Source organism: Carassius gibelio, chromosome B10 (genome assembly GCF_023724105.1).
Source record: "Carassius gibelio isolate Cgi1373 ecotype wild population from Czech Republic chromosome B10, carGib1.2-hapl.c, whole genome shotgun sequence".
In the NCBI taxonomy this organism is placed as follows: domain Eukaryota; kingdom Metazoa; phylum Chordata; class Actinopteri; order Cypriniformes; family Cyprinidae; genus Carassius; species Carassius gibelio.
Window position 1 is genome coordinate 3,089,093 of NC_068405.1, and position 25,731 is coordinate 3,114,823.

A 25,731-nucleotide genomic window follows, 5' to 3' on the forward strand; every position below is an offset into this window, starting at 1 on the left:
GCCATCTGTCTCTACCCGATTGAATAAAAAACTGCCTCAATGTTAGTGAACGCAATGAGACAACAAAGCTTCACGTTTTATCCCGACCAAGGGCTCGTCCGGGATTTGAACCCGGGACCTCTCGCACCCAAAGTGAGAATCATACCCCTAGACCAACGAGCCTTCCTGTGCTGGGCCGAGAAAAAAGAGCTAGTGCAGCATCAATAAAAGAAGGAACATGAACTAACGTGGAAGCAATCAAAGACCTCGAGACAGTGTTAAAGGCTAACGAACGCAAGTTGGCCTCTTAACTGACCTAAAAATGTGGCTGTATCTAACATGTAGAGGGATGTTAGGGAGGACAGCTGAAACTGTCAGATGTCACTTAGACCAGCGGTTCTCAATTCCAGTCCTCGAGCCCCCTGCTCTTCAGATTTTGTATGTTTCTCGTATAGCTTCAGACATTTGTTCCATTCAAACGTAAGTGCCCTGAGAAGTGGACATCACATGACATCCCTCCGTGATTCAAGTTCAGAGCGTATGTGTACGTTCAGTTCAAAGTGACTAACACAGAGGTGTACAGAGGTATACAGAGGTATATGATGTCACACTTGTCCATGTGTGAAGACGTTGCGCAGCGCAAATCCGTGAACCAATGTTCCAAAGTGAAGTAAACTTCGACGGATTTCCCCTGCTCAGGGAGTGGGGAGCAATGAACACTGTGTAGGGACCATGTCAATCGCAAGGAGCTCACTTCTAATGAGCTGATTATCCAAATCAGGTGTGCTAACAAAGAGAGACATGCAAAATATGCAGACCTTTGGGGAGCGAGGACTGGAATGGAGAACCGCTTCCTTATTCTTTAAGTCAGTGTGAGAAAAAGAGGTGAGAAGTTGTCTGCGTGACCCGAGTGATGCAAGGTGGTCTGCATAATACAAGAATCCGCACATGCATACTGGCGTAACAAGACCGAGAAGGTCCTTTAACACAAAAGCTAAATCTCTTTGTTAATTCGACAACACAATCGCGGCCAGTGCAAAGGTGCAAGCCCAGAGGAGGGACGGCCTCTTTGCATCAAGCCGGTCATTCGCAGCTATGCTCGTCATTCTTGAAAGGCCAGGGGAATTAGCTCAAATGGTAGAGCGCTCGCTTAGCATGCGAGAGGTAGCGGGATCGATGCCCGCATTCTCCAAGTTGGCTCCTGCCCTTTTACTCACACATCCCTAAATCAGTGGTTTTCAACCCTTTCCTGGAGGCATCCCTGCCCTGCACATTTTGCATTTCCCCTCATCTAACACACCAGTTTCAAATCATCAGCTCATTAATAGAGACTGCAAGACCTGATTTGGGTGTGTCTAATAAGGGAGACATACGAAATGTTCAGGACAGGGTTGCCTCCAGGAAAGGTTTGAAAACCATTGCCCTAAAGAGACCGACTGAGCACTGACGCAATGCTGCGACACTCCCACGTTAGCTTTTTTTGGGGCTCACAGCTGCCAAAAAGTATTTCAGACATGGTCCTGTGCAAATTGGTTGCAAAACATTGCCATTTTACACACAGTTCCCTAAAGCAGTGGTTTTCAAACCTGTCCTGGAGGCACCCCTGCCCTACACATTTTGAATGTTTCCCTCATCTATCACACCTGTTTCAAATCATCAACTCTTTTATAGAGACCGCAAGACCTTATTTGGGTGTGTCTAATAAGGCAGACAATCAAACTGTGCAGGGCAGGGGTGCCTCCAGGACAGGTTTGAGAACCAGTGCCCTAAAGAGACCGACTGGGCATCGATGCAATGCTGCCACAGTCTCTACGTTAGTTAATTTTTTTGGACTCAAAGCTGCCAAAAAGTATTTCAGACATGGTCCTGCGCAAATTGGTTGCAAAAAGTGGTCCCACCGCGATTTGAACTCGGATCACTGGATTCAGAGTGCTAACCATTACACCATGAAACCTTACCTGGAGCAGCCGTTGCTCACAGGGCCACAAAGACTGTCACCAGTGACAACCTAGTGCTGTTTTTATCTTTTCCTGCGGCAAGAAAGCACACAGGTTCCACCGAGATTCGAACTCAGATCGCTGGATTCAAAGCCCAGAGTGCTGACCATTACACCATGGAACCGAAACTGCTTGTTTGGTGGCCAACTGGGAAACAGATAGCTCCGTGGCAGTGGGGAAGCAGTTATACAGAGAAGTTGGAACCCAGTGATTTTTGGTCACTGGCCCGCCTCAAAAAACGGAAAAGAGTGGGAGATTTTGCCGAAACCCGGGATCGAACCAGGGACCTTTAGATCTTCAGTCTAACGCTCTCCCAACTGAGCTATTTCGGCCACAACAAGCTCCTGCTTAGCAAGCAGGGATTTCAGTGAGATCACCCTACTCTTTGTCACAGGAGAAGAGCAGAGCAGAGATGAGCCCCCAGACAATAAAAACAGCTGGCCAGTACGGGGATCGAACCCGCGACCTTGGCGTTATTAGCACCACGCTCTAACCATCTGAGCTAACCGGCCTCCCTTAGCCATCTTTTTCTACCCGATTGAATAAAAAACTGCCTCAATGTTAGTGAACGCAATGAGACAACAAAGCTTCACGTTTTATCCCGACCAAGGGCTCGTCCGGGATTTGAACCCGGGACCTCTCGCACCCAAAGCGAGAATCATACCCCTAGACCAACGAGCCTTCCTGTGCTGTGCCGAGAAAAAAGAGCTAGTGCAGCATCAATAAAAGAAGGAACATGAACTAACGTGGAAGCAATCAAAGACCTCGAGACAGTGTTAAAGGCTAACGAACGCAAGTTGGCCTCTTAACTGACCTAAAAATGTGGCTGTATCTAACATGTAGAGGGATGTTAGGGAGGACAGCTGAAACTGTCAGATGTCACTTAGACCAGCGGTTCTCAATTCCAGTCCTCGAGCCCCCTGCTCTTCAGATTTTGTATGTTTCTCGTATAGCTTCAGACATTTGTTCCATTCAAACGTAAGTGCCCTGAGAAGTGGACATCACATGACATCCCTCCGTGATTCAAGTTCAGAGCGTATGTGTACGTTCAGTTCAAAGTGACTAACACAGAGGTGTACAGAGGTATACAGAGGTATATGATGTCACACTTGTCCATGTGTGAAGACGTTGCGCAGCGCAAATCCGTGAACCAATGTTCCAAAGTGAAGTAAACTTCGACGGATTTCCCCTGCTCAGGGAGTGGGGAGCAATGAACACTGTGTAGGGACCATGTCAATCGCAAGGAGCTCACTTCTAATGAGCTGATTATCCAAATCAGGTGTGCTAACAAAGAGAGACATGCAAAATATGCAGACCTTTGGGGAGCGAGGACTGGAATGGAGAACCGCTTCCTTATTCTTTAAGTCAGTGTGAGAAAAAGAGGTGAGAAGTTGTCTGCGTGACCCGAGTGATGCAAGGTGGTCTGCATAATACAAGAATCCGCACATGCATACTGGCGTAACAAGACCGAGAAGGTCCTTTAACACAAAAGCTAAATCTCTTTGTTAATTCGACAACACAATCGCGGCCAGTGCAAAGGTGCAAGCCCAGAGGAGGGACGGCCTCTTTGCATCAAGCCGGTCATTCGCAGCTATGCTCGTCATTCTTGAAAGGCCAGGGGAATTAGCTCAAATGGTAGAGCGCTCGCTTAGCATGCGAGAGGTAGCGGGATCGATGCCCGCATTCTCCAAGTTGGCTCCTGCCCTTTTACTCACACATCCCTAAATCAGTGGTTTTCAACCCTTTCCTGGAGGCATCCCTGCCCTGCACATTTTGCATTTCCCCTCATCTAACACACCAGTTTCAAATCATCAGCTCATTAATAGAGACTGCAAGACCTGATTTGGGTGTGTCTAATAAGGGAGACATACGAAATGTTCAGGACAGGGTTGCCTCCAGGAAAGGTTTGAAAACCATTGCCCTAAAGAGACCGACTGAGCACTGACGCAATGCTGCGACACTCCCACGTTAGCTTTTTTTGGGGCTCACAGCTGCCAAAATGTATTTCAGACATGGTCCTGTGCAAATTGGTTGCAAAACATTGCCATTTTACACACAGTTCCCTAAAGCAGTGGTTTTCAAACCTGTCCTGGAGGCACCCCTGCCCTACACATTTTGAATGTTTCCCTCATCTATCACACCTGTTTCAAATCATCAACTCTTTTATAGAGACCGCAAGACCTTATTTGGGTGTGTCTAATAAGGCAGACAATCAAACTGTGCAGGGCAGGGGTGCCTCCAGGACAGGTTTGAGAACCAGTGCCCTAAAGAGACCGACTGGGCATCGATGCAATGCTGCCACAGTCTCTACGTTAGTTAATTTTTTTGGACTCAAAGCTGCCAAAAAGTATTTCAGACATGGTCCTGCGCAAATTGGTTGCAAAAAGTGGTCCCACCGCGATTTGAACTCGGATCACTGGATTCAGAGTGCTAACCATTACACCATGAAACCTTACCTGGAGCAGCCGTTGCTCACAGGGCCACAAAGACTGTCACCAGTGACAACCTAGTGCTGTTTTTATCTTTTCCTGCGGCAAGAAAGCACACAGGTTCCACCGAGATTCGAACTCAGATCGCTGGATTCAAAGCCCAGAGTGCTGACCATTACACCATGGAACCGAAACTGCTTGTTTGGTGGCCAACTGGGAAACAGATAGCTCCGTGGCAGTGGGGAAGCAGTTATACAGAGAAGTTGGAACCCAGTGATTTTTGGTCACTGGCCCGCCTCAAAAAACGGAAAAGAGTGGGAGATTTTGCCGAAACCCGGGATCGAACCAGGGACCTTTAGATCTTCAGTCTAACGCTCTCCCAACTGAGCTATTTCGGCCACAACAAGCTCCTGCTTAGCAAGCAGGGATTTCAGTGAGATCACCCTACTCTTTGTCACAGGAGAAGAGCAGAGCAGAGATGAGCCCCCAGACAATAAAAACAGCTGGCCAGTACGGGGATCGAACCCGCGACCTTGGCGTTATTAGCACCACGCTCTAACCATCTGAGCTAACCGGCCTCCCTTAGCCATCTTTTTCTACCCGATTGAATAAAAAACTGCCTCAATGTTAGTGAACGCAATGAGACAACAAAGCTTCACGTTTTATCCCGACCAAGGGCTCGTCCGGGATTTGAACCCGGGACCTCTCGCACCCAAAGCGAGAATCATACCCCTAGACCAACGAGCCTTCCTGTGCTGTGCCGAGAAAAAAGAGCTAGTGCAGCATCAATAAAAGAAGGAACATGAACTAACGTGGAAGCAATCAAAGACCTCGAGACAGTGTTAAAGGCTAACGAACGCAAGTTGGCCTCTTAACTGACCTAAAAATGTGGCTGTATCTAACATGTAGAGGGATGTTAGGGAGGACAGCTGAAACTGTCAGATGTCACTTAGACCAGCGGTTCTCAATTCCAGTCCTCGAGCCCCCTGCTCTTCAGATTTTGTATGTTTCTCGTATAGCTTCAGACATTTGTTCCATTCAAACGTAAGTGCCCTGAGAAGTGGACATCACATGACATCCCTCCGTGATTCAAGTTCAGAGCGTATGTGTACGTTCAGTTCAAAGTGACTAACACAGAGGTGTACAGAGGTATACAGAGGTATATGATGTCACACTTGTCCATGTGTGAAGACGTTGCGCAGCGCAAATCCGTGAACCAATGTTCCAAAGTGAAGTAAACTTCGACGGATTTCCCCTGCTCAGGGAGTGGGGAGCAATGAACACTGTGTAGGGACCATGTCAATCGCAAGGAGCTCACTTCTAATGAGCTGATTATCCAAATCAGGTGTGCTAACAAAGAGAGACATGCAAAATATGCAGACCTTTGGGGAGCGAGGACTGGAATGGAGAACCGCTTCCTTATTCTTTAAGTCAGTGTGAGAAAAAGAGGTGAGAAGTTGTCTGCGTGACCCGAGTGATGCAAGGTGGTCTGCATAATACAAGAATCCGCACATGCATACTGGCGTAACAAGACCGAGAAGGTCCTTTAACACAAAAGCTAAATCTCTTTGTTAATTCGACAACACAATCGCGGCCAGTGCAAAGGTGCAAGCCCAGAGGAGGGACGGCCTCTTTGCATCAAGCCGGTCATTCGCAGCTATGCTCGTCATTCTTGAAAGGCCAGGGGAATTAGCTCAAATGGTAGAGCGCTCGCTTAGCATGCGAGAGGTAGCGGGATCGATGCCCGCATTCTCCAAGTTGGCTCCTGCCCTTTTACTCACACATCCCTAAATCAGTGGTTTTCAACCCTTTCCTGGAGGCATCCCTGCCCTGCACATTTTGCATTTCCCCTCATCTAACACACCAGTTTCAAATCATCAGCTCATTAATAGAGACTGCAAGACCTGATTTGGGTGTGTCTAATAAGGGAGACATACGAAATGTTCAGGACAGGGTTGCCTCCAGGAAAGGTTTGAAAACCATTGCCCTAAAGAGACCGACTGAGCACTGACGCAATGCTGCGACACTCCCACGTTAGCTTTTTTTGGGGCTCACAGCTGCCAAAATGTATTTCAGACATGGTCCTGTGCAAATTGGTTGCAAAACATTGCCATTTTACACACAGTTCCCTAAAGCAGTGGTTTTCAAACCTGTCCTGGAGGCACCCCTGCCCTACACATTTTGAATGTTTCCCTCATCTATCACACCTGTTTCAAATCATCAACTCTTTTATAGAGACCGCAAGACCTTATTTGGGTGTGTCTAATAAGGCAGACAATCAAACTGTGCAGGGCAGGGGTGCCTCCAGGACAGGTTTGAGAACCAGTGCCCTAAAGAGACCGACTGGGCATCGATGCAATGCTGCCACAGTCTCTACGTTAGTTAATTTTTTTGGACTCAAAGCTGCCAAAAAGTATTTCAGACATGGTCCTGCGCAAATTGGTTGCAAAAAGTGGTCCCACCGCGATTTGAACTCGGATCACTGGATTCAGAGTGCTAACCATTACACCATGAAACCTTACCTGGAGCAGCCGTTGCTCACAGGGCCACAAAGACTGTCACCAGTGACAACCTAGTGCTGTTTTTATCTTTTCCTGCGGCAAGAAAGCACACAGGTTCCACCGAGATTCGAACTCAGATCGCTGGATTCAAAGCCCAGAGTGCTGACCATTACACCATGGAACCGAAACTGCTTGTTTGGTGGCCAACTGGGAAACAGATAGCTCCGTGGCAGTGGGGAAGCAGTTATACAGAGAAGTTGGAACCCAGTGATTTTTGGTCACTGGCCCGCCTCAAAAAACGGAAAAGAGTGGGAGATTTTGCCGAAACCCGGGATCGAACCAGGGACCTTTAGATCTTCAGTCTAACGCTCTCCCAACTGAGCTATTTCGGCCACAACAAGCTCCTGCTTAGCAAGCAGGGATTTCAGTGAGATCACTCTACTCTTTGTCACAGGAGAAGAGCAGAGCAGAGATGAGCCCCCAGACAATAAAAACAGCTGGCCAGTACGGGGATCGAACCCGCGACCTTGGCGTTATTAGCACCACGCTCTAACCATCTGAGCTAACCGGCCTCCCTTAGCCATCTTTTTCTACCCGATTGAATAAAAAACTGCCTCAATGTTAGTGAACGCAATGAGACAACAAAGCTTCACGTTTTATCCCGACCAAGGGCTCGTCCGGGATTTGAACCCGGGACCTCTCGCACCCAAAGCGAGAATCATACCCCTAGACCAACGAGCCTTCCTGTGCTGTGCCGAGAAAAAAGAGCTAGTGCAGCATCAATAAAAGAAGGAACATGAACTAACGTGGAAGCAATCAAAGACCTCGAGACAGTGTTAAAGGCTAACGAACGCAAGTTGGCCTCTTAACTGACCTAAAAATGTGGCTGTATCTAACATGTAGAGGGATGTTAGGGAGGACAGCTGAAACTGTCAGATGTCACTTAGACCAGCGGTTCTCAATTCCAGTCCTCGAGCCCCCTGCTCTTCAGATTTTGTATGTTTCTCGTATAGCTTCAGACATTTGTTCCATTCAAACGTAAGTGCCCTGAGAAGTGGACATCACATGACATCCCTCCGTGATTCAAGTTCAGAGCGTATGTGTACGTTCAGTTCAAAGTGACTAACACAGAGGTGTACAGAGGTATACAGAGGTATATGATGTCACACTTGTCCATGTGTGAAGACGCTGCGCAGCGCAAATCCGTGAACCAATGTTCCAAAGTGAAGTAAACTTCGACGGATTTCCCCTGCTCAGGGAGTGGGGAGCAATGAACACTGTGTAGGGACCATGTCAATCGCAAGGAGCTCACTTCTAATGAGCTGATTATCCAAATCAGGTGTGCTAACAAAGAGAGACATGCAAAATATGCAGACCTTTGGGGAGCGAGGACTGGAATGGAGAACCGCTTCCTTATTCTTTAAGTCAGTGTGAGAAAAAGAGGTGAGAAGTTGTCTGCGTGACCCGAGTGATGCAAGGTGGTCTGCATAATACAAGAATCCGCACATGCATACTGGCGTAACAAGACCGAGAAGGTCCTTTAACACAAAAGCTAAATCTCTTTGTTAATTCGACAACACAATCGCGGCCAGTGCAAAGGTGCAAGCCCAGAGGAGGGACGGCCTCTTTGCATCAAGCCGGTCATTCGCAGCTATGCTCGTCATTCTTGAAAGGCCAGGGGAATTAGCTCAAATGGTAGAGCGCTCGCTTAGCATGCGAGAGGTAGCGGGATCGATGCCCGCATTCTCCAAGTTGGCTCCTGCCCTTTTACTCACACATCCCTAAATCAGTGGTTTTCAACCCTTTCCTGGAGGCATCCCTGCCCTGCACATTTTGCATTTCCCCTCATCTAACACACCAGTTTCAAATCATCAGCTCATTAATAGAGACTGCAAGACCTGATTTGGGTGTGTCTAATAAGGGAGACATACGAAATGTTCAGGACAGGGTTGCCTCCAGGAAAGGTTTGAAAACCATTGCCCTAAAGAGACCGACTGAGCACTGACGCAATGCTGCGACACTCCCACGTTAGCTTTTTTTGGGGCTCACAGCTGCCAAAAAGTATTTCAGACATGGTCCTGTGCAAATTGGTTGCAAAACATTGCCATTTTACACACAGTTCCCTAAAGCAGTGGTTTTCAAACCTGTCCTGGAGGCACCCCTGCCCTACACATTTTGAATGTTTCCCTCATCTATCACACCTGTTTCAAATCATCAACTCTTTTATAGAGACCGCAAGACCTTATTTGGGTGTGTCTAATAAGGCAGACAATCAAACTGTGCAGGGCAGGGGTGCCTCCAGGACAGGTTTGAGAACCAGTGCCCTAAAGAGACCGACTGGGCATCGATGCAATGCTGCCACAGTCTCTACGTTAGTTAATTTTTTTGGACTCAAAGCTGCCAAAAAGTATTTCAGACATGGTCCTGCGCAAATTGGTTGCAAAAAGTGATCGATCGGGGATCGAACCCGCGACCTTGGCGTTATTAGCACCACGCTCTAACCATCTGAGCTAACCGGCCTCCCTTAGCCATCTTTTTCTACCCGATTGAATAAAAAACTGCCTCAATGTTAGTGAACGCAATGAGACAACAAAGCTTCACGTTTTATCCCGACCAAGGGCTCGTCCGGGATTTGAACCCGGGACCTCTCGCACCCAAAGCGAGAATCATACCCCTAGACCAACGAGCCTTCCTGTGCTGTGCCGAGAAAAAAGAGCTAGTGCAGCATCAATAAAAGAAGGAACATGAACTAACGTGGAAGCAATCAAAGACCTCGAGACAGTGTTAAAGGCTAACAAACGCAAGTTGGCCTCTTAACTGACCTAAAAATGTGGCTGTATCTAACATGTAGAGGGATGTTAGGGAGGACAGCTGAAACTGTCAGATGTCACTTAGACCAGCGGTTCTCAATTCCAGTCCTCGAGCCCCCTGCTCTTCAGATTTTGTATGTTTCTCGTATAGCTTCAGACATTTGTTCCATTCAAACGTAAGTGCCCTGAGAAGTGGACATCACATGACATCCCTCCGTGATTCAAGTTCAGAGCGTATGTGTACGTTCAGTTCAAAGTGACTAACACAGAGGTGTACAGAGGTATACAGAGGTATATGATGTCACACTTGTCCATGTGTGAAGACGTGGTGAAAAAGTGGTCCCACCGCGATTTGAACTCGGATCACTGGATTCAGAGTGCTAACCATTACACCATGAAACCTTACCTGGAGCAGCCGTTGCTCACAGGGCCACAAAGACTGTCACCAGTGACAACCTAGTGCTGTTTTTATCTTTTCCTGCGGCAAGAAAGCACACAGGTTCCACCGAGATTCGAACTCAGATCGCTGGATTCAAAGCCCAGAGTGCTGACCATTACACCATGGAACCGAAACTGCTTGTTTGGTGGCCAACTGGGAAACAGATAGCTCCGTGGCAGTGGGGAAGCAGTTATACAGAGAAGTTGGAACCCAGTGATTTTTGGTCACTGGCCCGCCTCAAAAAACGGAAAAGAGTGGGAGATTTTGCCGAAACCCGGGATCGAACCAGGGACCTTTAGATCTTCAGTCTAACGCTCTCCCAACTGAGCTATTTCGGCCACAACAAGCTCCTGCTTAGCAAGCAGGGATTTCAGTGAGATCACCCTACTCTTTGTCACAGGAGAAGAGCAGAGCAGAGATGAGCCCCCAGACAATAAAAACAGCTGGCCAGTACGGGGATCGAACCCGCGACCTTGGCGTTATTAGCACCACGCTCTAACCATCTGAGCTAACCGGCCTCCCTTAGCCATCTTTTTCTACCCGATTGAATAAAAAACTGCCTCAATGTTAGTGAACGCAATGAGACAACAAAGCTTCACGTTTTATCCCGACCAAGGGCTCGTCCGGGATTTGAACCCGGGACCTCTCGCACCCAAAGCGAGAATCATACCCCTAGACCAACGAGCCTTCCTGTGCTGTGCCGAGAAAAAAGAGCTAGTGCAGCATCAATAAAAGAAGGAACATGAACTAACGTGGAAGCAATCAAAGACCTCGAGACAGTGTTAAAGGCTAACGAACGCAAGTTGGCCTCTTAACTGACCTAAAAATGTGGCTGTATCTAACATGTAGAGGGATGTTAGGGAGGACAGCTGAAACTGTCAGATGTCACTTAGACCAGCGGTTCTCAATTCCAGTCCTCGAGCCCCCTGCTCTTCAGATTTTGTATGTTTCTCGTATAGCTTCAGACATTTGTTCCATTCAAACGTAAGTGCCCTGAGAAGTGGACATCACATGACATCCCTCCGTGATTCAAGTTCAGAGCGTATGTGTACGTTCAGTTCAAAGTGACTAACACAGAGGTGTACAGAGGTATACAGAGGTATATGATGTCACACTTGTCCATGTGTGAAGACGTTGCGCAGCGCAAATCCGTGAACCAATGTTCCAAAGTGAAGAAAACTTCGACGGATTTCCCCTGCTCAGGGAGTGGGGAGCAATGAACACTGTGTAGGGACCATGTCAATCGCAAGGAGCTCACTTCTAATGAGCTGATTATCCAAATCAGGTGTGCTAACAAAGAGAGACATGCAAAATATGCAGACCTTTGGGGAGCGAGGACTGGAATGGAGAACCGCTTCCTTATTCTTTAAGTCAGTGTGAGAAAAAGAGGTGAGAAGTTGTCTGCGTGACCCGAGTGATGCAAGGTGGTCTGCATAATACAAGAATCCGCACATGCATACTGGCGTAACAAGACCGAGAAGGTCCTTTAACACAAAAGCTAAATCTCTTTGTTAATTCGACAACACAATCGCGGCCAGTGCAAAGGTGCAAGCCCAGAGGAGGGACGGCCTCTTTGCATCAAGCCGGTCATTCGCAGCTATGCTCGTCATTCTTGAAAGGCCAGGGGAATTAGCTCAAATGGTAGAGCGCTCGCTTAGCATGCGAGAGGTAGCGGGATCGATGCCCGCATTCTCCAAGTTGGCTCCTGCCCTTTTACTCACACATCCCTAAATCAGTGGTTTTCAACCCTTTCCTGGAGGCATCCCTGCCCTGCACATTTTGCATTTCCCCTCATCTAACACACCAGTTTCAAATCATCAGCTCATTAATAGAGACTGCAAGACCTGATTTGGGTGTGTCTAATAAGGGAGACATACGAAATGTTCAGGACAGGGTTGCCTCCAGGAAAGGTTTGAAAACCATTGCCCTAAAGAGACCGACTGAGCACTGACGCAATGCTGCGACACTCCCACGTTAGCTTTTTTTGGGGCTCACAGCTGCCAAAATGTATTTCAGACATGGTCCTGTGCAAATTGGTTGCAAAACATTGCCATTTTACACACAGTTCCCTAAAGCAGTGGTTTTCAAACCTGTCCTGGAGGCACCCCTGCCCTACACATTTTGAATGTTTCCCTCATCTATCACACCTGTTTCAAATCATCAACTCTTTTATAGAGACCGCAAGACCTTATTTGGGTGTGTCTAATAAGGCAGACAATCAAACTGTGCAGGGCAGGGGTGCCTCCAGGACAGGTTTGAGAACCAGTGCCCTAAAGAGACCGACTGGGCATCGATGCAATGCTGCCACAGTCTCTACGTTAGTTAATTTTTTTGGACTCAAAGCTGCCAAAAAGTATTTCAGACATGGTCCTGCGCAAATTGGTTGCAAAAAGTGGTCCCACCGCGATTTGAACTCGGATCACTGGATTCAGAGTGCTAACCATTACACCATGAAACCTTACCTGGAGCAGCCGTTGCTCACAGGGCCACAAAGACTGTCACCAGTGACAACCTAGTGCTGTTTTTATCTTTTCCTGCGGCAAGAAAGCACACAGGTTCCACCGAGATTCGAACTCAGATCGCTGGATTCAAAGCCCAGAGTGCTGACCATTACACCATGGAACCGAAACTGCTTGTTTGGTGGCCAACTGGGAAACAGATAGCTCCGTGGCAGTGGGGAAGCAGTTATACAGAGAAGTTGGAACCCAGTGATTTTTGGTCACTGGCCCGCCTCAAAAAACGGAAAAGAGTGGGAGATTTTGCCGAAACCCGGGATCGAACCAGGGACCTTTAGATCTTCAGTCTAACGCTCTCCCAACTGAGCTATTTCGGCCACAACAAGCTCCTGCTTAGCAAGCAGGGATTTCAGTGAGATCACCCTACTCTTTGTCACAGGAGAAGAGCAGAGCAGAGATGAGCCCCCAGACAATAAAAACAGCTGGCCAGTACGGGGATCGAACCCGCGACCTTGGCGTTATTAGCACCACGCTCTAACCATCTGAGCTAACCGGCCTCCCTTAGCCATCTTTTTCTACCCGATTGAATAAAAAACTGCCTCAATGTTAGTGAACGCAATGAGACAACAAAGCTTCACGTTTTATCCCGACCAAGGGCTCGTCCGGGATTTGAACCCGGGACCTCTCGCACCCAAAGCGAGAATCATACCCCTAGACCAACGAGCCTTCCTGTGCTGTGCCGAGAAAAAAGAGCTAGTGCAGCATCAATAAAAGAAGGAACATGAACTAACGTGGAAGCAATCAAAGACCTCGAGACAGTGTTAAAGGCTAACGAACGCAAGTTGGCCTCTTAACTGACCTAAAAATGTGGCTGTATCTAACATGTAGAGGGATGTTAGGGAGGACAGCTGAAACTGTCAGATGTCACTTAGACCAGCGGTTCTCAATTCCAGTCCTCGAGCCCCCTGCTCTTCAGATTTTGTATGTTTCTCGTATAGCTTCAGACATTTGTTCCATTCAAACGTAAGTGCCCTGAGAAGTGGACATCACATGACATCCCTCCGTGATTCAAGTTCAGAGCGTATGTGTACGTTCAGTTCAAAGTGACTAACACAGAGGTGTACAGAGGTATACAGAGGTATATGATGTCACACTTGTCCATGTGTGAAGACGCTGCGCAGCGCAAATCCGTGAACCAATGTTCCAAAGTGAAGTAAACTTCGACGGATTTCCCCTGCTCAGGGAGTGGGGAGCAATGAACACTGTGTAGGGACCATGTCAATCGCAAGGAGCTCACTTCTAATGAGCTGATTATCCAAATCAGGTGTGCTAACAAAGAGAGACATGCAAAATATGCAGACCTTTGGGGAGCGAGGACTGGAATGGAGAACCGCTTCCTTATTCTTTAAGTCAGTGTGAGAAAAAGAGGTGAGAAGTTGTCTGCGTGACCCGAGTGATGCAAGGTGGTCTGCATAATACAAGAATCCGCACATGCATACTGGCGTAACAAGACCGAGAAGGTCCTTTAACACAAAAGCTAAATCTCTTTGTTAATTCGACAACACAATCGCGGCCAGTGCAAAGGTGCAAGCCCAGAGGAGGGACGGCCTCTTTGCATCAAGCCGGTCATTCGCAGCTATGCTCGTCATTCTTGAAAGGCCAGGGGAATTAGCTCAAATGGTAGAGCGCTCGCTTAGCATGCGAGAGGTAGCGGGATCGATGCCCGCATTCTCCAAGTTGGCTCCTGCCCTTTTACTCACACATCCCTAAATCAGTGGTTTTCAACCCTTTCCTGGAGGCATCCCTGCCCTGCACATTTTGCATTTCCCCTCATCTAACACACCAGTTTCAAATCATCAGCTCATTAATAGAGACTGCAAGACCTGATTTGGGTGTGTCTAATAAGGGAGACATACGAAATGTTCAGGACAGGGTTGCCTCCAGGAAAGGTTTGAAAACCATTGCCCTAAAGAGACCGACTGAGCACTGACGCAATGCTGCGACACTCCCACGTTAGCTTTTTTTGGGGCTCACAGCTGCCAAAAAGTATTTCAGACATGGTCCTGTGCAAATTGGTTGCAAAACATTGCCATTTTACACACAGTTCCCTAAAGCAGTGGTTTTCAAACCTGTCCTGGAGGCACCCCTGCCCTACACATTTTGAATGTTTCCCTCATCTATCACACCTGTTTCAAATCATCAACTCTTTTATAGAGACCGCAAGACCTTATTTGGGTGTGTCTAATAAGGCAGACAATCAAACTGTGCAGGGCAGGGGTGCCTCCAGGACAGGTTTGAGAACCAGTGCCCTAAAGAGACCGACTGGGCATCGATGCAATGCTGCCACAGTCTCTACGTTAGTTAATTTTTTTGGACTCAAAGCTGCCAAAAAGTATTTCAGACATGGTCCTGCGCAAATTGGTTGCAAAAAGTGGTCCCACCGCGATTTGAACTCGGATCACTGGATTCAGAGTGCTAACCATTACACCATGAAACCTTACCTGGAGCAGCCGTTGCTCACAGGGCCACAAAGACTGTCACCAGTGACAACCTAGTGCTGTTTTTATCTATTCCTGCGGCAAGAAAGCACACAGGTTCCACCGAGATTCGAACTCAGATCGCTGGATTCAAAGCCCAGAGTGCTGACCATTACACCATGGAACCGAAACTGCTTGTTTGGTGGCCAACTGGGAAGCAGATAGCTCCGTGGCAGTGGGGAAGCAGTTATACAGAGAAGTTGGAACCCAGTGATTTTTGGTCACTGGCCCGCCTCAAAAAACGGAAAAGAGTGGGAGATTTTGCCGAAACCCGGGATTGAACCAGGGACCTTTAGATCTTCAGTCTAACGCTGTCCCAACTGAGCTATTTCGGCCACAACAAGCTCCTGCTTAGCAAGCAGGGATTTCAGTGAGATCACCCTACTCTTTGTCACAGGAGAAGAGCAGAGCAGAGATGAGCCCCCAGACAATAAAAACAGCTGGCCAGTACGGGGATCGAACCCGCGACCTTGGCGTTATTAGCACCACGCTCTAACCATCTGAGCTAACCGGCCTCCCTTAGCCATCTGTCTCTACCCGATTGAATAAAAAACTGCCTCAATGTTAGTGAACGCAATGAGACAACAAAGCTTCACGTTTTATCCCGACCAAGGGCTCGTCCGGGATTTGAACCCGGGACCTCTCGCACCCAAAGCGAGAATCATACCCCTAGACCAACGAGCCTTCCTGTGCTGGGTCGAGAAAAAAGAGCTAGTGCAGCATCAATAAAAGAAGGAACATGAACTAACGTGGAAGCAATCAAAGACCTCGAGACAGTGTTAAAGGCTAACGAACGCAAGTTGGCCTCTTAACTGACCTAAAAATGTGGCTGTATCTAACATGTAGAGGGATGTTAGGGAGGACAGCTGAAACTGTCAGATGTCACTTAGACCAGCGGTTCTCAATTCCAGTCCTCGAGCCCCCTGCTCTTCAGATTTTGTATGTTTCTCGTATAGCTTCAGACATTTGTTCCATTCAAACGTAAGTGCCCTGAGAAGTGGACATCACATGACATCCCTCCGTGATTCAAGTTCAGAGCGTATGTGTACGTTCAGTTCAAAGTGACTAACACAGAGGTGTACAGAGGTATACAGAGGTATATGATGTCACACTTGTCCATGTGTGAAGACGTTGCGCAGCGCAAATCCGTGAACCAATGTTCCAAAGTGAAGTAAACTTCGACGGATTTCCCCTGCTCAGGGAGTGGGGAGCAATGAACACTGTGTAGGGACCATGTCAATCGCAAGGAGCTCACTTCTAATGAGCTGATTATCCAAATCAGGTGTGCTAACAAAGAGAGACATGCAAAATATGCAGACCTTTGGGGAGCGAGGACTGGAATGGAGAACCGCTTCCTTATTCTTTAAGTCAGTGTGAGAAAAAGAGGTGAGAAGTTGTCTGCGTGACCCGAGTGATGCAAGGTGGTCTGCATAATACAAGAATCCGCACATGCATACTGGCGTAACAAGACCGAGAAGGTCCTTTAACACAAAAGCTAAATCTCTTTGTTAATTCGACAACACAATCGCGGCCAGTGCAAAGGTGCAAGCCCAGAGGAGGGACGGCCTCTTTGCATCAAGCCGGTCATTCGCAGCTATGCTCGTCATTCTTGAAAGGCCAGGGGAATTAGCTCAAATGGTAGAGCGCTCGCTTAGCATGCGAGAGGTAGCGGGATCGATGCCCGCATTCTCCAAGTTGGCTCCTGCCCTTTTACTCACACATCCCTAAATCAGTGGTTTTCAACCCTTTCCTGGAGGCATCCCTGCCCTGCACATTTTGCATTTCCCCTCATCTAACACACCAGTTTCAAATCATCAGCTCATTAATAGAGACTGCAAGACCTGATTTGGGTGTGTCTAATAAGGGAGACATACGAAATGTTCAGGACAGGGTTGCCTCCAGGAAAGGTTTGAAAACCATTGCCCTAAAGAGACCGACTGAGCACTGACGCAATGCTGCGACACTCCCACGTTAGCTTTTTTTGGGGCTCACAGCTGCCAAAAAGTATTTCAGACATGGTCCTGTGCAAATTGGTTGCAAAACATTGCCATTTTACACACAGTTCCCTAAAGCAGTGGTTTTCAAACCTGTCCTGGAGGCACCCCTGCCCTACACATTTTGAATGTTTCCCTCATCTATCACACCTGTTTCAAATCATCAACTCTTTTATAGAGACCGCAAGACCTTATTTGGGTGTGTCTAATAAGGCAGACAATCAAACTGTGCAGGGCAGGGGTGCCTCCAGGACAGGTTTGAGAACCAGTGCCCTAAAGAGACCGACTGGGCATCGATGCAATGCTGCCACAGTCTCTACGTTAGTTAATTTTTTTGGACTCAAAGCTGCCAAAAAGTATTTCAGACATGGTCCTGCGCAAATTGGTTGCAAAAAGTGGTCCCACCGCGATTTGAACTCGGATCACTGGATTCAGAGTGCTAACCATTACACCATGAAACCTTACCTGGAGCAGCCGTTGCTCACAGGGCCACAAAGACTGTCACCAGTGACAACCTAGTGCTGTTTTTATCTATTCCTGCGGCAAGAAAGCACACAGGTTCCACCGAGATTCGAACTCAGATCGCTGGATTCAAAGCCCAGAGTGCTGACCATTACACCATGGAACCGAAACTGCTTGTTTGGTGGCCAACTGGGAAGCAGATAGCTCCGTGGCAGTGGGGAAGCAGTTATACAGAGAAGTTGGAACCCAGTGATTTTTGGTCACTGGCCCGCCTCAAAAAACGGAAAAGAGTGGGAGATTTTGCCGAAACCCGGGATCGAACCAGGGACCTTTAGATCTTCAGTCTAACGCTCTCCCAACTGAGCTATTTCGGCCACAACAAGCTCCTGCTTAGCAAGCAGGGATTTCAGTGAGATCACCCTACTCTTTGTCACAGGAGAAGAGCAGAGCAGAGATGAGCCCCCAGACAATAAAAACAGCTGGCCAGTACGGGGATCGAACCCGCGACCTTGGCGTTATTAGCACCACGCTCTAACCATCTGAGCTAACCGGCCTCCCTTAGCCATCTGTCTCTACCCGATTGAATAAAAAACTGCCTCAATGTTAGTGAACGCAATGAGACAACAAAGCTTCACGTTTTATCCCGACCAAGGGCTCGTCCGGGATTTGAACCCGGCACCTCTCGCACCCAAAGCGAGAATCATACCCCTAGACCAACGAGCCTTCCTGTGCTGGGCCGAGAAAAAAGAGCTAGTGCAGCATCAATAAAAGAAGGAACATGAACTAACGTGGAAGCAATCAAAGACCTCGAGACAGTGTTAAAGGCTAACGAACGCAAGTTGGCCTCTTAACTGACCTAAAAATGTGGCTGTATCTAACATGTAGAGGGATGTTAGGGAGGACAGCTGAAACTGTCAGATGTCACTTAGACCAGCGGTTCTCAATTCCAGTCCTCGAGCCCCCTGCTCTTCAGATTTTGTATGTTTCTCGTATAGCTTCAGACATTTGTTCCATTCAAACTTAAGTGCCCTGAGAAGTGGACATCACATGACATCCCTCCGTGATTCAAGTTCAGAGCGTATGTGTACGTTCAGTTCAAAGTGACTAACACAGAGGTGTACAGAGGTATACAGAGGTATATGATGTCACACTTGTCCATGTGTGAAGACGTTGCGCAGCGCAAATCCGTGAACCAATGTTCCAAAGTGAAGTAAACTTCGACGGATTTCCCCTGCTCAGGGAGTGGGGAGCAATGAACACTGTGTAGGGACCATGTCAATCGCAAGGAGCTCACTTCTAATGAGCTGATTATCCAAATCAGGTGTGCTAACAAAGAGAGACATGCAAAATATGCAGACCTTTGGGGAGCGAGGACTGGAATGGAGAACCGCTTCCTTATTCTTTAAGTCAGTGTGAGAAAAAGAGGTGAGAAGTTGTCTGCGTGACCCGAGTGATGCAAGGTGGTCTGCATAATACAAGAATCCGCACATGCATACTGGCGTAACAAGACCGAGAAGGTCCTTTAACACAAAAGCTAAATCTCTTTGTTAATTCGACAACACAATCGCGGCCAGTGCAAAGGTGCAAGCCCAGAGGAGGGACGGCCTCTTTGCATCAAGCCGGTCATTCGCAGCTATGCTCGTCATTCTTGAAAGGCCAGGGGAATTAGCTCAAATGGTAGAGCGCTCGCTTAGCATGCGAGAGGTAGCGGGATCGATGCCCGCATTCTCCAAGTTGGCTCCTGCCCTTTTACTCACACATCCCTAAATCAGTGGTTTTCAACCCTTTCCTGGAGGCATCCCTGCCCTGCACATTTTGCATTTCCCCTCATCTAACACACCAGTTTCAAATCATCAGCTCATTAATAGAGACTGCAAGACCTGATTTGGGTGTGTCTAATAAGGGAGACATACGAAATGTTCAGGACAGGGTTGCCTCCAGGAAAGGTTTGAAAACCATTGCCCTAAAGAGACCGACTGAGCACTGACGCAATGCTGCGACACTCCCACGTTAGCTTTTTTTGGGGCTCACAGCTGCCAAAATGTATTTCAGACATGGTCCTGTGCAAATTGGTTGCAAAACATTGCCATTTTACACACAGTTCCCTAAAGCAGTGGTTTTCAAACCTGTCCTGGAGGCACCCCTGCCCTACACATTTTGAATGTTTCCCTCATCTATCACACCTGTTTCAAATCATCAACTCTTTTATAGAGACCGCAAGACCTTATTTGGGTGTGTCTAATAAGGCAGACAATCAAACTGTGCAGGGCAGGGGTGCCTCCAGGACAGGTTTGAGAACCAGTGCCCTAAAGAGACCGACTGGGCATCGATGCAATGCTGCCACAGTCTCTACGTTAGTTAATTTTTTTGGACTCAAAGCTGCCAAAAAGTATTTCAGACATGGTCCTGCGCAAATTGGTTGCAAAAAGTGGTCCCACCGCGATTTGAACTCGGATCACTGGATTCAGAGTGCTAACCATTACACCATGAAACCTTACCTGGAGCAGCCGTTGCTCACAGGGCCACAAAGACTGTCACCAGTGACAACCTAGTGCTGTTTTTATCTTTTCCTGCGGCAAGAAAGCACACAGGTTCCACCGAGATTCGAACTCAGATCGCTGGATTCATAGCCCAGAGTGCTGACCATTACACCATGGAACCGAAACTGCTTGTTTGGTGGCCAACTGGGAAACAGATAGCTCCGTGGCAGTGGGGAAGCAGTTATACAGAGAAGTTGGAACCCAGTGATTTTTGGTCACTGGCCCGCCTCAAAAAACGGAAAAGAGTGGGAGATTTTGCCGAAACCCGGGATCGAACCAGGGACCTTTAGATCTTCAGTCTAACGCTCTCCCAACTGAGCTATTTCGGCCACAACAAGCTCCTGCTTAGCAAGCAGGGATTTCAGTGAGATCACCCTACTCTTTGTCACAGGAGAAGAGCAGAGCAGAGATGAGCCCCCAGACAATAAAAACAGCTGGCCAGTACGGGGATCGAACCCGCGACCTTGGCGTTATTAGCACCACGCTCTAACCATCTGAGCTAACCGGCCTCCCTTAGCCATCTGTCGATTGAATAAAAAACTGCCTCAATGTTAGTGAACGCAATGAGACAACAAAGCTTCACGTTTTATCCCGACCAAGGGCTCGTCCGGGACTTGAACCCGGGACCTCTCGCACCCAAAGCGAGAATCATACCCCTAGACCAACGAGCCTTCCTGTGCTGGGCCGAGAAAAAAGAGCTAGTGCAGCATCAATAAAAGAAGGAACATGAACTAACGTGGAAGCAATCAAAGACCTCGAGACAGTGTTAAAGGCTAACGAACGCAAGTTGGCCTCTTAACTGACCTAAAAATGTGGCTGTATCTAACATGTAGAGGGATGTTAGGGAGGACAGCTGAAACTGTCAGATGTCACTTAGACCAGCGGTTCTCAATTCCAGTCCTCGAGCCCCCTGCTCTTCAGATTTTGTATGTTTCTCGTATAGCTTCAGACATTTGTTCCATTCAAACGTAAGTGCCCTGAGAAGTGGACATCACATGACATCCCTCCGTGATTCAAGTTCAGAGCGTATGTGTACGTTCAGTTCAAAGTGACTAACACAGAGGTGTACAGAGGTATACAGAGGTATATGATGTCACACTTGTCCATGTGTGAAGACGTTGCGCAGCGCAAATCCGTGAACCAATGTTCCAAAGTGAAGTAAACTTCGACGGATTTCCCCTGCTCAGGGAGTGGGGAGCAATGAACACTGTGTAGGGACCATGTCAATCGCAAGGAGCTCACTTCTAATGAGCTGATTATCCAAATCAGGTGTGCTAACAAAGAGAGACATGCAAAATATGCAGACCTTTGGGGAGCGAGGACTGGAATGGAGAACCGCTTCCTTATTCTTTAAGTCAGTGTGAGAAAAAGAGGTGAGAAGTTGTCTGCGTGACCCGAGTGATGCAAGGTGGTCTGCATAATACAAGAATCCGCACATGCATACTGGCGTAACAAGACCGAGAAGGTCCTTTAACACAAAAGCTAAATCTCTTTGTTAATTCGACAACACAATCGCGGCCAGTGCAAAGGTGCAAGCCCAGAGGAGGGACGGCCTCTTTGCATCAAGCCGGTCATTCGCAGCTATGCTCGTCATTCTTGAAAGGCCAGGGGAATTAGCTCAAATGGTAGAGCGCTCGCTTAGCATGCGAGAGGTAGCGGGATCGATGCCCGCATTCTCCAAGTTGGCTCCTGCCCTTTTACTCACACATCCCTAAATCAGTGGTTTTCAACCCTTTCCTGGAGGCATCCCTGCCCTGCACATTTTGCATTTCCCCTCATCTAACACACCAGTTTCAAATCATCAGCTCATTAATAGAGACTGCAAGACCTGATTTGGGTGTGTCTAATAAGGGAGACATACGAAATGTTCAGGACAGGGTTGCCTCCAGGAAAGGTTTGAAAACCATTGCCCTAAAGAGACCGACTGAGCACTGACGCAATGCTGCGACACTCCCACGTTAGCTTTTTTTGGGGCTCACAGCTGCCAAAAAGTATTTCAGACATGGTCCTGTGCAAATTGGTTGCAAAACATTGCCATTTTACACACAGTTCCCTAAAGCAGTGGTTTTCAAACCTGTCCTGGAGGCACCCCTGCCCTACACATTTTGAATGTTTCCCTCATCTATCACACCTGTTTCAAATCATCAACTCTTTTATAGAGACCGCAAGACCTTATTTGGGTGTGTCTAATAAGGCAGACAATCAAACTGTGCAGGGCAGGGGTGCCTCCAGGACAGGTTTGAGAACCAGTGCCCTAAAGAGACCGACTGGGCATCGATGCAATGCTGCCACAGTCTCTACGTTAGTTAATTTTTTTGGACTCAAAGCTGCCAAAAAGTATTTCAGACATGGTCCTGCGCAAATTGGTTGCAAAAAGTGGTCCCACCGCGATTTGAACTCGGATCACTGGATTCAGAGTGCTAACCATTACACCATGAAACCTTACCTGGAGCAGCCGTTGCTCACAGGGCCACAAAGACTGTCACCAGTGACAACCTAGTGCTGTTTTTATCTATTCCTGCGGCAAGAAAGCACACAGGTTCCACCGAGATTCGAACTCAGATCGCTGGATTCAAAGCCCAGAGTGCTGACCATTACACCATGGAACCGAAACTGCTTGTTTGGTGGCCAACTGGGAAGCAGATAGCTCCGTGGCAGTGGGGAAGCAGTTATACAGAGAAGTTGGAACCCAGTGATTTTTGGTCACTGGCCCGCCTCAAAAAACGGAAAAGAGTGGGAGATTTTGCCGAAACCCGGGATCGAACCAGGGACCTTTAGATCTTCAGTCTAACGCTCTCCCAACTGAGCTATTTCGGCCACAACAAGCTCCTGCTTAGCAAGCAGGGATTTCAGTGAGATCACCCTACTCTTTGTCACAGGAGAAGAGCAGAGCAGAGATGAGCCCCCAGACAATAAAAACAGCTGGCCAGTACGGGGATCGAACCCGCGACCTTGGCGTTATTAGCACCACGCTCTAACCATCTGAGCTAACCGGCCTCCCTTAGCCATCTGTCTCTACCCGATTGAATAAAAAACTGCCTCAATGTTAGTGAACGCAATGAGACAACAAAGCTTCACGGTTTATCCCGACCAAGGGCTCGTCCGGGATTTGAACCCGGGACCTCTCGCACCCAAAGCGAGAATCATACCCCTAGACCAACGAGCCTTCCTGTGCTGGGCCGAGAAAAAAGAGCTAGTGCAGCATCAATAAAAGAAGGAACATGAACTAACGTGGAAGCAATCAAAGACCTCGAGACAGTGTTAAAGGCTAACGAACGCAAGTTGGCCTCTTAACTGACCTAAAAATGTGGCTGTATCTAACATGTAGAGGGATGTTAGGGAGGACAGCTGAAACTGTCAGATGTCACTTAGACCAGCGGTTCTCAATTCCAGTCCTCGAGCCCCCTGCTCTTCAGATTTTGTATGTTTCTCGTATAGCTTCAGACATTTGTTCCATTCAAACTTAAGTGCCCTGAGAAGTGGACATCACATGACATCCCTCCGTGATTCAAGTTCAGAGCGTATGTGTACGTTCAGTTCAAAGTGACTAACACAGAGGTGTACAGAGGTATACAGAGGTATATGATGTCACACTTGTCCATGTGTGAAGACGTTGCGCAGCGCAAATCCGTGAACCAATGTTCCAAAGTGAAGTAAACTTCGACGGATTTCCCCTGCTCAGGGAGTGGGGAGCAATGAACACTGTGTAGGGACCATGTCAATCGCAAGGAGCTCACTTCTAATGAGCTGATTATCCAAATCAGGTGTGCTAACAAAGAGAGACATGCAAAATATGCAGACCTTTGGGGAGCGAGGACTGGAATGGAGAACCGCTTCCTTATTCTTTAAGTCAGTGTGAGAAAAAGAGGTGAGAAGTTGTCTGCGTGACCCGAGTGATGCAAGGTGGTCTGCATAATACAAGAATCCGCACATGCATACTGGCGTAACAAGACCGAGAAGGTCCTTTAACACAAAAGCTAAATCTCTTTGTTAATTCGACAACACAATCGCGGCCAGTGCAAAGGTGCAAGCCCAGAGGAGGGACGGCCTCTTTGCATCAAGCCGGTCATTCGCAGCTATGCTCGTCATTCTTGAAAGGCCAGGGGAATTAGCTCAAATGGTAGAGCGCTCGCTTAGCATGCGAGAGGTAGCGGGATCGATGCCCGCATTCTCCAAGTTGGCTCCTGCCCTTTTACTCACACATCCCTAAATCAGTGGTTTTCAACCCTTTCCTGGAGGCATCCCTGCCCTGCACATTTTGCATTTCCCCTCATCTAACACACCAGTTTCAAATCATCAGCTCATTAATAGAGACTGCAAGACCTGATTTGGGTGTGTCTAATAAGGGAGACATACGAAATGTTCAGGACAGGGTTGCCTCCAGGAAAGGTTTGAAAACCATTGCCCTAAAGAGACCGACTGAGCACTGACGCAATGCTGCGACACTCCCACGTTAGCTTTTTTTGGGGCTCACAGCTGCCAAAATGTATTTCAGACATGGTCCTGTGCAAATTGGTTGCAAAACATTGCCATTTTACACACAGTTCCCTAAAGCAGTGGTTTTCAAACCTGTCCTGGAGGCACCCCTGCCCTACACATTTTGAATGTTTCCCTCATCTATCACACCTGTTTCAAATCATCAACTCTTTTATAGAGACCGCAAGACCTTATTTGGGTGTGTCTAATAAGGCAGACAATCAAACTGTGCAGGGCAGGGGTGCCTCCAGGACAGGTTTGAGAACCAGTGCCCTAAAGAGACCGACTGGGCATCGATGCAATGCTGCCACAGTCTCTACGTTAGTTAATTTTTTTGGACTCAAAGCTGCCAAAAAGTATTTCAGACATGGTCCTGCGCAAATTGGTTGCAAAAAGTGGTCCCACCGCGATTTGAACTCGGATCACTGGATTCAGAGTGCTAACCATTACACCATGAAACCTTACCTGGAGCAGCCGTTGCTCACAGGGCCACAAAGACTGTCACCAGTGACAACCTAGTGCTGTTTTTATCTTTTCCTGCGGCAAGAAAGCACACAGGTTCCACCGAGATTCGAACTCAGATCGCTGGATTCAAAGCCCAGAGTGCTGACCATTACACCATGGAACCGAAACTGCTTGTTTGGTGGCCAACTGGGAAACAGATAGCTCCGTGGCAGTGGGGAAGCAGTTATACAGAGAAGTTGGAACCCAGTGATTTTTGGTCACTGGCCCGCCTCAAAAAACGGAAAAGAGTGGGAGATTTTGCCGAAACCCGGGATCGAACCAGGGACCTTTAGATCTTCAGTCTAACGCTCTCCCAACTGAGCTATTTCGGCCACAACAAGCTCCTGCTTAGCAAGCAGGGATTTCAGTGAGATCACCCTACTCTTTGTCACAGGAGAAGAGCAGAGCAGAGATGAGCCCCCAGACAATAAAAACAGCTGGCCAGTACGGGGATCGAACCCGCGACCTTGGCGTTATTAGCACCACGCTCTAACCATCTGAGCTAACCGGCCTCCCTTAGCCATCTTTTTCTACCCGATTGAATAAAAAACTGCCTCAATGTTAGTGAACGCAATGAGACAACAAAGCTTCACGTTTTATCCCGACC

The 25,731-nt window shown here is 47.9% G+C and overlaps 52 non-coding genes across 52 annotated transcripts; 10 read left to right on the top strand and 42 right to left on the bottom strand.

Annotated features, from left to right (window-relative positions):
- Window positions 1-90: 90 nt before the first annotated feature.
- trnap-ugg (transfer RNA proline (anticodon UGG)) lies at window positions 91-162 on the bottom strand. The gene has a single exon. It is a non-coding gene; the product is annotated as a tRNA-Pro (tRNA).
- Window positions 163-1,098: 936 nt separating this feature from the next.
- trnaa-agc (transfer RNA alanine (anticodon AGC)) lies at window positions 1,099-1,171 on the top strand. The gene has a single exon. It is a non-coding gene; the product is annotated as a tRNA-Ala (tRNA).
- Window positions 1,172-2,028: 857 nt separating this feature from the next.
- On the bottom strand, window positions 2,029-2,100 carry trnaq-uug (transfer RNA glutamine (anticodon UUG)). Its single transcript has one exon. It is a non-coding gene; the product is annotated as a tRNA-Gln (tRNA).
- Window positions 2,101-2,235: 135 nt separating this feature from the next.
- On the bottom strand, window positions 2,236-2,308 carry trnaf-gaa (transfer RNA phenylalanine (anticodon GAA)). The gene has a single exon. It is a non-coding gene; the product is annotated as a tRNA-Phe (tRNA).
- Window positions 2,309-2,414: 106 nt separating this feature from the next.
- On the bottom strand, window positions 2,415-2,488 carry trnai-aau (transfer RNA isoleucine (anticodon AAU)). The gene has a single exon. It is a non-coding gene; the product is annotated as a tRNA-Ile (tRNA).
- A 97-nt stretch (window positions 2,489-2,585) lies between these two features.
- Window positions 2,586-2,657, bottom strand: trnap-ugg (transfer RNA proline (anticodon UGG)). Its single transcript has one exon. It is a non-coding gene; the product is annotated as a tRNA-Pro (tRNA).
- Window positions 2,658-3,593: 936 nt separating this feature from the next.
- trnaa-agc (transfer RNA alanine (anticodon AGC)) lies at window positions 3,594-3,666 on the top strand. The gene has a single exon. It is a non-coding gene; the product is annotated as a tRNA-Ala (tRNA).
- Window positions 3,667-4,523: 857 nt separating this feature from the next.
- trnaq-uug (transfer RNA glutamine (anticodon UUG)) lies at window positions 4,524-4,595 on the bottom strand. The gene has a single exon. It is a non-coding gene; the product is annotated as a tRNA-Gln (tRNA).
- Window positions 4,596-4,730: 135 nt separating this feature from the next.
- On the bottom strand, window positions 4,731-4,803 carry trnaf-gaa (transfer RNA phenylalanine (anticodon GAA)). The gene has a single exon. It is a non-coding gene; the product is annotated as a tRNA-Phe (tRNA).
- A 106-nt stretch (window positions 4,804-4,909) lies between these two features.
- trnai-aau (transfer RNA isoleucine (anticodon AAU)) lies at window positions 4,910-4,983 on the bottom strand. Its single transcript has one exon. It is a non-coding gene; the product is annotated as a tRNA-Ile (tRNA).
- A 97-nt stretch (window positions 4,984-5,080) lies between these two features.
- Window positions 5,081-5,152, bottom strand: trnap-ugg (transfer RNA proline (anticodon UGG)). Its single transcript has one exon. It is a non-coding gene; the product is annotated as a tRNA-Pro (tRNA).
- Window positions 5,153-6,088: 936 nt separating this feature from the next.
- On the top strand, window positions 6,089-6,161 carry trnaa-agc (transfer RNA alanine (anticodon AGC)). Its single transcript has one exon. It is a non-coding gene; the product is annotated as a tRNA-Ala (tRNA).
- Window positions 6,162-7,018: 857 nt separating this feature from the next.
- On the bottom strand, window positions 7,019-7,090 carry trnaq-uug (transfer RNA glutamine (anticodon UUG)). Its single transcript has one exon. It is a non-coding gene; the product is annotated as a tRNA-Gln (tRNA).
- Window positions 7,091-7,225: 135 nt separating this feature from the next.
- Window positions 7,226-7,298, bottom strand: trnaf-gaa (transfer RNA phenylalanine (anticodon GAA)). The gene has a single exon. It is a non-coding gene; the product is annotated as a tRNA-Phe (tRNA).
- A 106-nt stretch (window positions 7,299-7,404) lies between these two features.
- On the bottom strand, window positions 7,405-7,478 carry trnai-aau (transfer RNA isoleucine (anticodon AAU)). Its single transcript has one exon. It is a non-coding gene; the product is annotated as a tRNA-Ile (tRNA).
- Window positions 7,479-7,575: 97 nt separating this feature from the next.
- Window positions 7,576-7,647, bottom strand: trnap-ugg (transfer RNA proline (anticodon UGG)). The gene has a single exon. It is a non-coding gene; the product is annotated as a tRNA-Pro (tRNA).
- Window positions 7,648-8,583: 936 nt separating this feature from the next.
- On the top strand, window positions 8,584-8,656 carry trnaa-agc (transfer RNA alanine (anticodon AGC)). The gene has a single exon. It is a non-coding gene; the product is annotated as a tRNA-Ala (tRNA).
- A 697-nt stretch (window positions 8,657-9,353) lies between these two features.
- Window positions 9,354-9,426, bottom strand: trnai-aau (transfer RNA isoleucine (anticodon AAU)). Its single transcript has one exon. It is a non-coding gene; the product is annotated as a tRNA-Ile (tRNA).
- A 97-nt stretch (window positions 9,427-9,523) lies between these two features.
- Window positions 9,524-9,595, bottom strand: trnap-ugg (transfer RNA proline (anticodon UGG)). The gene has a single exon. It is a non-coding gene; the product is annotated as a tRNA-Pro (tRNA).
- Window positions 9,596-10,213: 618 nt separating this feature from the next.
- trnaq-uug (transfer RNA glutamine (anticodon UUG)) lies at window positions 10,214-10,285 on the bottom strand. Its single transcript has one exon. It is a non-coding gene; the product is annotated as a tRNA-Gln (tRNA).
- Window positions 10,286-10,420: 135 nt separating this feature from the next.
- On the bottom strand, window positions 10,421-10,493 carry trnaf-gaa (transfer RNA phenylalanine (anticodon GAA)). The gene has a single exon. It is a non-coding gene; the product is annotated as a tRNA-Phe (tRNA).
- Window positions 10,494-10,599: 106 nt separating this feature from the next.
- Window positions 10,600-10,673, bottom strand: trnai-aau (transfer RNA isoleucine (anticodon AAU)). Its single transcript has one exon. It is a non-coding gene; the product is annotated as a tRNA-Ile (tRNA).
- A 97-nt stretch (window positions 10,674-10,770) lies between these two features.
- On the bottom strand, window positions 10,771-10,842 carry trnap-ugg (transfer RNA proline (anticodon UGG)). The gene has a single exon. It is a non-coding gene; the product is annotated as a tRNA-Pro (tRNA).
- A 936-nt stretch (window positions 10,843-11,778) lies between these two features.
- Window positions 11,779-11,851, top strand: trnaa-agc (transfer RNA alanine (anticodon AGC)). The gene has a single exon. It is a non-coding gene; the product is annotated as a tRNA-Ala (tRNA).
- Window positions 11,852-12,708: 857 nt separating this feature from the next.
- trnaq-uug (transfer RNA glutamine (anticodon UUG)) lies at window positions 12,709-12,780 on the bottom strand. The gene has a single exon. It is a non-coding gene; the product is annotated as a tRNA-Gln (tRNA).
- A 135-nt stretch (window positions 12,781-12,915) lies between these two features.
- Window positions 12,916-12,988, bottom strand: trnaf-gaa (transfer RNA phenylalanine (anticodon GAA)). Its single transcript has one exon. It is a non-coding gene; the product is annotated as a tRNA-Phe (tRNA).
- Window positions 12,989-13,094: 106 nt separating this feature from the next.
- Window positions 13,095-13,168, bottom strand: trnai-aau (transfer RNA isoleucine (anticodon AAU)). The gene has a single exon. It is a non-coding gene; the product is annotated as a tRNA-Ile (tRNA).
- Window positions 13,169-13,265: 97 nt separating this feature from the next.
- trnap-ugg (transfer RNA proline (anticodon UGG)) lies at window positions 13,266-13,337 on the bottom strand. Its single transcript has one exon. It is a non-coding gene; the product is annotated as a tRNA-Pro (tRNA).
- A 936-nt stretch (window positions 13,338-14,273) lies between these two features.
- On the top strand, window positions 14,274-14,346 carry trnaa-agc (transfer RNA alanine (anticodon AGC)). Its single transcript has one exon. It is a non-coding gene; the product is annotated as a tRNA-Ala (tRNA).
- Window positions 14,347-15,203: 857 nt separating this feature from the next.
- Window positions 15,204-15,275, bottom strand: trnaq-uug (transfer RNA glutamine (anticodon UUG)). Its single transcript has one exon. It is a non-coding gene; the product is annotated as a tRNA-Gln (tRNA).
- Window positions 15,276-15,410: 135 nt separating this feature from the next.
- Window positions 15,411-15,483, bottom strand: trnaf-gaa (transfer RNA phenylalanine (anticodon GAA)). The gene has a single exon. It is a non-coding gene; the product is annotated as a tRNA-Phe (tRNA).
- A 106-nt stretch (window positions 15,484-15,589) lies between these two features.
- On the bottom strand, window positions 15,590-15,663 carry trnai-aau (transfer RNA isoleucine (anticodon AAU)). Its single transcript has one exon. It is a non-coding gene; the product is annotated as a tRNA-Ile (tRNA).
- A 97-nt stretch (window positions 15,664-15,760) lies between these two features.
- trnap-ugg (transfer RNA proline (anticodon UGG)) lies at window positions 15,761-15,832 on the bottom strand. The gene has a single exon. It is a non-coding gene; the product is annotated as a tRNA-Pro (tRNA).
- A 936-nt stretch (window positions 15,833-16,768) lies between these two features.
- On the top strand, window positions 16,769-16,841 carry trnaa-agc (transfer RNA alanine (anticodon AGC)). Its single transcript has one exon. It is a non-coding gene; the product is annotated as a tRNA-Ala (tRNA).
- Window positions 16,842-17,698: 857 nt separating this feature from the next.
- trnaq-uug (transfer RNA glutamine (anticodon UUG)) lies at window positions 17,699-17,770 on the bottom strand. The gene has a single exon. It is a non-coding gene; the product is annotated as a tRNA-Gln (tRNA).
- Window positions 17,771-17,905: 135 nt separating this feature from the next.
- On the bottom strand, window positions 17,906-17,978 carry trnaf-gaa (transfer RNA phenylalanine (anticodon GAA)). The gene has a single exon. It is a non-coding gene; the product is annotated as a tRNA-Phe (tRNA).
- A 106-nt stretch (window positions 17,979-18,084) lies between these two features.
- On the bottom strand, window positions 18,085-18,158 carry trnai-aau (transfer RNA isoleucine (anticodon AAU)). Its single transcript has one exon. It is a non-coding gene; the product is annotated as a tRNA-Ile (tRNA).
- A 97-nt stretch (window positions 18,159-18,255) lies between these two features.
- Window positions 18,256-18,327, bottom strand: trnap-ugg (transfer RNA proline (anticodon UGG)). The gene has a single exon. It is a non-coding gene; the product is annotated as a tRNA-Pro (tRNA).
- Window positions 18,328-19,263: 936 nt separating this feature from the next.
- Window positions 19,264-19,336, top strand: trnaa-agc (transfer RNA alanine (anticodon AGC)). The gene has a single exon. It is a non-coding gene; the product is annotated as a tRNA-Ala (tRNA).
- An 857-nt stretch (window positions 19,337-20,193) lies between these two features.
- On the bottom strand, window positions 20,194-20,265 carry trnah-aug (transfer RNA histidin (anticodon AUG)). Its single transcript has one exon. It is a non-coding gene; the product is annotated as a tRNA-His (tRNA).
- Window positions 20,266-20,400: 135 nt separating this feature from the next.
- On the bottom strand, window positions 20,401-20,473 carry trnaf-gaa (transfer RNA phenylalanine (anticodon GAA)). Its single transcript has one exon. It is a non-coding gene; the product is annotated as a tRNA-Phe (tRNA).
- Window positions 20,474-20,579: 106 nt separating this feature from the next.
- Window positions 20,580-20,653, bottom strand: trnai-aau (transfer RNA isoleucine (anticodon AAU)). The gene has a single exon. It is a non-coding gene; the product is annotated as a tRNA-Ile (tRNA).
- Window positions 20,654-20,743: 90 nt separating this feature from the next.
- Window positions 20,744-20,815, bottom strand: trnap-ugg (transfer RNA proline (anticodon UGG)). The gene has a single exon. It is a non-coding gene; the product is annotated as a tRNA-Pro (tRNA).
- A 936-nt stretch (window positions 20,816-21,751) lies between these two features.
- trnaa-agc (transfer RNA alanine (anticodon AGC)) lies at window positions 21,752-21,824 on the top strand. Its single transcript has one exon. It is a non-coding gene; the product is annotated as a tRNA-Ala (tRNA).
- An 857-nt stretch (window positions 21,825-22,681) lies between these two features.
- On the bottom strand, window positions 22,682-22,753 carry trnaq-uug (transfer RNA glutamine (anticodon UUG)). Its single transcript has one exon. It is a non-coding gene; the product is annotated as a tRNA-Gln (tRNA).
- Window positions 22,754-22,888: 135 nt separating this feature from the next.
- trnaf-gaa (transfer RNA phenylalanine (anticodon GAA)) lies at window positions 22,889-22,961 on the bottom strand. The gene has a single exon. It is a non-coding gene; the product is annotated as a tRNA-Phe (tRNA).
- A 106-nt stretch (window positions 22,962-23,067) lies between these two features.
- On the bottom strand, window positions 23,068-23,141 carry trnai-aau (transfer RNA isoleucine (anticodon AAU)). Its single transcript has one exon. It is a non-coding gene; the product is annotated as a tRNA-Ile (tRNA).
- A 97-nt stretch (window positions 23,142-23,238) lies between these two features.
- On the bottom strand, window positions 23,239-23,310 carry trnap-ugg (transfer RNA proline (anticodon UGG)). The gene has a single exon. It is a non-coding gene; the product is annotated as a tRNA-Pro (tRNA).
- Window positions 23,311-24,246: 936 nt separating this feature from the next.
- Window positions 24,247-24,319, top strand: trnaa-agc (transfer RNA alanine (anticodon AGC)). Its single transcript has one exon. It is a non-coding gene; the product is annotated as a tRNA-Ala (tRNA).
- Window positions 24,320-25,176: 857 nt separating this feature from the next.
- On the bottom strand, window positions 25,177-25,248 carry trnaq-uug (transfer RNA glutamine (anticodon UUG)). Its single transcript has one exon. It is a non-coding gene; the product is annotated as a tRNA-Gln (tRNA).
- A 135-nt stretch (window positions 25,249-25,383) lies between these two features.
- Window positions 25,384-25,456, bottom strand: trnaf-gaa (transfer RNA phenylalanine (anticodon GAA)). Its single transcript has one exon. It is a non-coding gene; the product is annotated as a tRNA-Phe (tRNA).
- Window positions 25,457-25,562: 106 nt separating this feature from the next.
- Window positions 25,563-25,636, bottom strand: trnai-aau (transfer RNA isoleucine (anticodon AAU)). The gene has a single exon. It is a non-coding gene; the product is annotated as a tRNA-Ile (tRNA).
- Between the last annotated feature and the right edge of the window lie 95 nt (window positions 25,637-25,731).